The 6,651-nt window shown below is 38.2% G+C and overlaps 1 pseudogene; it reads left to right on the top strand.

Moving 5' to 3' along the window:
* Positions 1-1,009: 1,009 nt before the first annotated feature.
* On the top strand, positions 1,010-1,437 carry LOC116147241 (calmodulin-like; annotated as a pseudogene).
* Positions 1,438-6,651: the final 5,214 nt, after the last annotated feature.

Here is a 6,651-nt window from a genome sequence, read left to right as displayed (position 1 = left end):
TCTGCCTGGATAAAACTAGAAGGTGTCTGGGAAAGAGTGTGGTGCCAAAGAGATGGATTTGGAAGCAGATAGGGAGCAATGAACTTACATCTTGTAAAGGGAAAAATTATGACCCCAAATTTTAACCTTAAATATGTACAAACAAAAAAGTAGATATAATTGCCTTGTTCTTACAGCTCTTTGTACAAGTATAAAACTAAAGCAAAATTTAAAATTAAATATAATTGTGCCAGTATTGGAAATATAAAATATGTTTTAAAAAACGGTAAAATTCAAATGAACAGCATTAATTTAATATGATGGATGATGTTTTCTGAAAAGGAAATTCAAATTAAACCCAGGAGGTACCGTTTCCTACCTACTACAATGGCCAACATTTCAAACAATGACAAGGCCTACCACTTGTTGGCAAGGAAGTGGAGTGACTGAAACATTCACACATTGTTGTAAAATGTAAAATGGCAAAAACACTTTGGAAAATATGGCAGTTTCTCATAAAGCTAAATGTCACCTACCACACGACCCAGCAATTTCACTCCTAGCTCTTTTCTACAAGAGTGATGAAAATATATGTCCAAAAAATATATATGTACAAAGCCTTTTTATTCATACCATCTTCATTCTTAATAGCTAAAAATAGGGAAAATTTAATGGCCATCTATAGGTGAATGGATAAACCAAGCATGGTATCTTTACACAGCAGACGTGTACTCAACAATAAAAAACAAGAGAATACCAAAGCCTGATAGGGAAAGCCAGTTCCTGACTGTCAGGAATGACTTTTCTTTCTCCTTGGTGTGGTTACCAATGCAGTGTTCAAAGAAACCAATGAATTTGTCATAACACAGGGCATACACATATAAGCTTTTTACATATTACTGCATGTAAATTTTACCTTAAAATATGTATAATATATAAACATTAATAAGAAATAGCATTTCAGAGAGTCCGAGTGGAGCTAATGAGCTGAATGTGTGATTGTCCTTTGACGACAAGTAGCACTGGCAGCATGGTTGACCAGCTGATGGGAATACAACTTGCAGACTTCAAAGAAGCTTTCTACTCTTTGATAAGGACAGTGATGAACATCAAAAGATTGGAAACTGTGATGAGGTCTCTTGGGCAAAATTCCACAGAAGCAAAGTTTCAGAATAAATTAATGAAGCAAATGGTGATGAAAATAGTACAATTAGCTTCCTGGACTTACTGACAATAATGGCGAGAAAAATGAAAGACACACAGACAGAGAGTAAAGAGGAAATTAGAGAAACATTTCTTGTGTTTAATAAAGATGACACTGGCTATGTTTGTGCAACATAATTACATCACATGATTAAACACTTTGGAGAAAAGTTAACACACGAGGAGGTTGATGAAATAAGCAGAGAAGCAGATACTGGTAATAATAGTCAAGTAAACTCTGAAGAATTTGTATAAATGTCAACAACGTGAGAACATTGTACAGAGTATGTTAAAGTTCTTATACAAAATTATTTATTTGCCTTTTTTCTCCTTGTGAAAAGTGCTTCTTGCTGTCAAAAGAATATGCATGAAAAGTCATGAGGACGTGTTCCTTTACATTTTTCTTCCTTATCTCACTATCACTGTTCTATACCTTATTTTTAAAAGTGCATCAAGTAGCAAGTTGCACATGGCTTACTAAATTATTGGTTTTCAAATTTTGGGGGGTCAGCATCCCTTAACATTTTATTGAAGATCTCTAAGATCTCTAAGACTTTTTATTGATATGAATTACATATATTAAAATGTACTGTATTAGAAATTAAAACAGAATTTTTAAATATTTAATTTGTTCATTACAAAATAACATAACCATTATATGTTGACATAAATATTTAAAAATAATTATATTTTCCAAAACAAACAAAAAAAACTAGTGAAAAAAGTGGACGCATTTTACATTTTTGCATATCTCTTTAATGTCTGGCTTAACAAGAGACTAGATTCTCATATCAGCATTCAACCTGTTGTATCACACTTTGTGTAGCCTCTGGAAAATTCTACTCTACACTAATGAGAGAATGAGAGGTAGATGATGTCTTTCATATTGTTGTTAAAATAGTTTTTACCTCATGGGTCCCCCATGCTCACATTTTGAAAACCACTGACCTAAGTCTTTCAACACATCTAAACTTCGATGGAGTTGGTCAAATAAAAGAACACCAAGGTTATGCCTGTTTTAAAAATAGTTTTCTTTAGGGACGGTCAGCCTGTTGCTGAAATGCAGAGTTTGAATTCTGCCTGAACTATGGAGAATCTATAATATATACCTAAAGGTGTACTATTGCAAAATGAGTTTATTATCCAAGTATCATGCATCATTATTTTGTACTACTTGTCTATACCAGAAACTTTGTCTTCCACTGTTACTTGCTTTTAAAAGCTTTGTTTTGTTCTTAGAGAAAATCTGCTTGTGGTACTATTTACCTCAAACAAGATATACATTTGATTTCTAATTTAAAAATTACAATTAGTTTTATAAGAAACTGCCATACTAACTGCCAAAATAACCACCATTTTATATTCCCACCAGCAATGAATGAGAGTTCCTGTTGCTCCACATCCTTACCAACATTTGGTGCTGTCAGTGTTTTGAAATTCAGCCATTCTAGTAGGGATGTGGTGATATCTTATTGTGATTTAATTTGCAACTCCCTAATGACATGTGATGTTGAGCATATTTCCAGATGCATATTTGCCATCTGTGTACCTTCTTTGGTGAGGTGTCTGTTCAGCTCTTTTGCCCACTTTTAATCAGGTTGTTAATTTTCTTATTGATGAGCTTAAAAGAGTTCTTTATATTTTTTCAATACCAGTCCTTTATCAAATATGTGTTTTGCAAAGATTTTCTCCAAGTCTGTGGCACTGTCTTTCATAGAGCATAATGTGGGGCCAACTGGCATTCTTCAAAGACCAATGACCCCCATTCCTGGGCTCTCAGATGTCTGCCTGAGATGTCTTAACAGATAAAGTACATTCTTTACTGTGCATATTTGCCCTAACAAACTAATAGCCCTAGGTAATGCCTAATCTCACAATAGCTCAGGCTGGCTAGTTTCAGCCCACGTTATCAGAGTCATAAACCCAACCGCCTTCACAGAGCCTAACTTTCTTATTTCACCTACAACCAGTCAGAGAGTTGTGCACAAGCCAATCAGGCATCTTGTGACCCTACCTTATAAAGACTCCAACAACCGACCCTCAGTGCTCACACAGGTACCTCTCGTCTGTGTGACCTGCTGCTGTCTACAGCAGCACCCTAATAAACTCCTTTTCTATTCTTCTCCTTTGCCTTTGGTAAATTCTTTTACTACCCCCAACACCGACCCGCCTTGTCCCCCAACACATAAGTTTTTAATTTTAATGAAGTCCAATTTATCAATTTTTTCTTTCATGAATCATGTTTTTGGTGTTGCAACTAAAAAGTCACGGTCAAGTCCAAGGTCACCTACGTTTTTTCACTTATGGTATCTTCTAGGAAGATTTTACAGTTTTGCCAGAGGTTGTGGGGGAGGAAAAGAAGGACAAATTGGTGGAATAGAGGGAATTTTGGGGGCAATGAAAATATTCTCTATGATACAGTAGTGAACAACATATGTCATTATATATTTGTCAAAATACACAGAATGTAAAAACAAAATAAAACAAAATAGATAGAATGTACTCCCCAAAAAATGACCCCTAATATAAACCACTGGACTTTAATTAATAATAATGTGTCAATACAGCTCATCCATTATAACAAATGTACCACACTATTTCAAGATGTCAATGCAGGGAAACAGTGGGAGAAGGGGCTATGTGGGAACTCTCTGTGCTTTCTGATCAATTTTTCTGTGACCCTAAAACTACTGTAAAAATAAAGTCTATTTTTTTAATTACCATTACCCCCAAATTAGTGCAAAATCAGCAAGTATTACAAAATGAAATCAATAAAATTCAAGGCTCTGTTTGTTCATGATTATCAGAACTCATATTCCACCAACACTGCCCACAGGCAGTTTTTGAAAGCCCATTTGAAAGGATCAACTCCTTTTATCTTAGTGGAACTGTTCTGCTCACTTGAAGATATGGTGAGAGTCGCGGCATATGGAAATATGCATGAAAACGATTATCCAATCCAATGTGTGATGGAATTGGGGACAGAGAGTTTGTTCATGAAGTAATTACTACTTCACTTACTGTTATGAACTATTGCTAGTTGGTATTTACAAAGCAAAAGCCTCACCTCAGAGCTGCTCACGGAGAAGGGTGGCCTGTAGGTACAGGTGTTGAGGTTGGTGTGCCTGGGCTTTGGCTGCTGACTATCCATCATTTTTCTCCAGCCCAGCTACTGGGAAAATATGATTCATCCAATTTGATAGGATATCATTGAGCTTTTGCCTGGCAAGGATCACAAATGTTAAGAATGGCCATGAGTCTGTGGGTATAGCTCAGTGGCAGAGCATGTGCTTGGCAAACACAAGGTCCTGGGTTCAATCCCCAGTGCATCCATTAAGGGAAAAAAAAATTTTTTTTTAGTTAAAAAAAAAAAAAAGAATGGCCATGAAAGCACAGATTTCTGTAACTTGTTCTTAAGGGAACCTTGGGCCTAGGTGGGGTTTTGTAAAAGGGGAATTAAAGTGTTAAAAACTCATCGCAGTCTCTCTAGCCTTGATGAGCAGAGAGGGTCTTCTGGTCATTGAAGAGGCGTGTTCTTTTGTGGGACAGAGATCATCAAGCTTGTTCATGGCCTCTTTCTGAACAACAGCTTAGTTTTCCAAGAACCTCTGCATTGGGAAGGGAGTCCTTGGAGAGTAGACCTGAATTTTGAGGATACTACTGGGGTTATGCCCCCTTTGTAAGAAATGGACCTCCTAACTTAAAAACCAAGGAATTCTGTTGAAAAGAATCTTTCCCTAAGACCCTGATCTATGTTGGAAACATGAAAAGTTAGTTTCTGAATCTATAGTATTGTAGGCCACATACTGTATGTCGGAGACCTCACTGAGGTACAGCCCCTCCTACAAAGCACTATAAGCAGATAGTGTAGGGAGTCCCTTCTCTTGACTTAAGAGAAGCCATTTCTGGCCTCAGCCATTTTGGGATCTAAACCTGGCTTGCCCTTGAACAGGTCTCACCAATTAATGATCTTAAGGGAACAAAAGAACAAAATGTTACCAAGCAGAATTAGTAACAATAGCAAAGATAACAAATCAGTTGTAAAGACTCCCAGTTCTGTTTCAATGGTAAAGACTAGCCTGAAGCATTTTCTTGAGCTGTTTTGCAGAATTTAAGTCCCCTAGGTGCTCAACCACTAGATCAACTATAACCTAAGGGATGATGATGTTGACCTGTTCTGACCCTCGTGACATCAATCAACTAAAGCTTGGACTCTGTCCAAGCCCCTTCATGAATATGCATGTACCCTTAGCTTAAAAATTCCCCAATTTTACTGTTCAGGGAGACACTGCTTTGGGAAAGAACCCGGTGTTCTCCTTACTTGCTGCAAGTAATAGATCCTTCCTTCTCCAACTCTTTGGCTTGGCTGTGACTTTTGGCTGGACATCCAAGAGGCAAACCCAGTTTTCAGGTAACACCACCATCCCACTGTCTCTATGGGACACTGTGTGAGTCTGTGTGTGTGTGTATTTCATTTCCCCCAGGAAATGCTATATTCCAGCTTTCCCCTACATTTTGTAATATGCAGGCCATATGTAGTGTAATATACATTTGCAATATGGCAGGCTGCTGAGTCAAGGTTCATCTACCGCAGCTCTGACTTCAAATTTCATCAGGGCAGTCTGTGTTTCAGAAAGCAAACAGGAGAGGGTGGACACCCAGCCCAACACTGGCCAACTCACCAGTCTGAAGATACAAGCTGTTCAAATTGTGCTCAATCCCTCTGATTTTCTGAGTCTCCCTTTGCTCCCAAGGGAGCAATGAAATAAATTCACTTCTCCCAAGGAATTCTCAAACGTACACTTGCCACCAAGAGTGGACCTCTCTTTCTAGAACTCATAGCTTAAATCCCTCTCTTCAAATTCCCTCTCTCCTTAAATTATCTCCCCCCATCTGCAAAAGAAGCAAAACCAGATAGTGAGGTAGGCAGTCAGCTTCAGTGGGGAAAGGAGGCCCATGTAATGTGGAGACTGGTGGGTAATGTGGCAAACTGAAAGGCATTCACATCTGAAGGTTCTTAAAACTGTGCTGGACAAACCAAATGTAGGAACAGGAAGTCCAGTTCAATCACCAGCAGCCAATGTGGGGTGTTTGATCTACATTTTATAGCACAAATTGTTTAGTATGAATTACAGGGCTCTTCCCAGCCTGGCCGCCAACAGCCTGCCTGCCCTTCAGGTCCAGCCACTTCTACCCACGTCCCTACACTCTGTTTACATGACATACTGTCACGTATTCTCCCAAATGAGCAAGATTTGCTTGTTCATTTCCCCCCCTCCACATTTATTCAGCACATAATATGTACCAGGCACTATAACAGGTGCTGAGGAAACAATGGTGAATAAGAGTTTCAGTCCTCATGGAGCTTATAGTGTAGTGTCAGCAAAATTAATCAACTGATCCAAGAAAGAAGTGGGAAGTTTTATTTGGGCCAAATTAAGGATGATAACCCAGGAACGGCCTCTCAGA

This window comes from Camelus dromedarius, chromosome 24, assembly GCF_036321535.1.
Source record: "Camelus dromedarius isolate mCamDro1 chromosome 24, mCamDro1.pat, whole genome shotgun sequence".
Classification (NCBI taxonomy): domain Eukaryota; kingdom Metazoa; phylum Chordata; class Mammalia; order Artiodactyla; family Camelidae; genus Camelus; species Camelus dromedarius.
The sequence above is the reverse complement of the archived record's forward strand: the minus strand, read 5'-3'. Positions and strand labels throughout refer to the sequence as shown.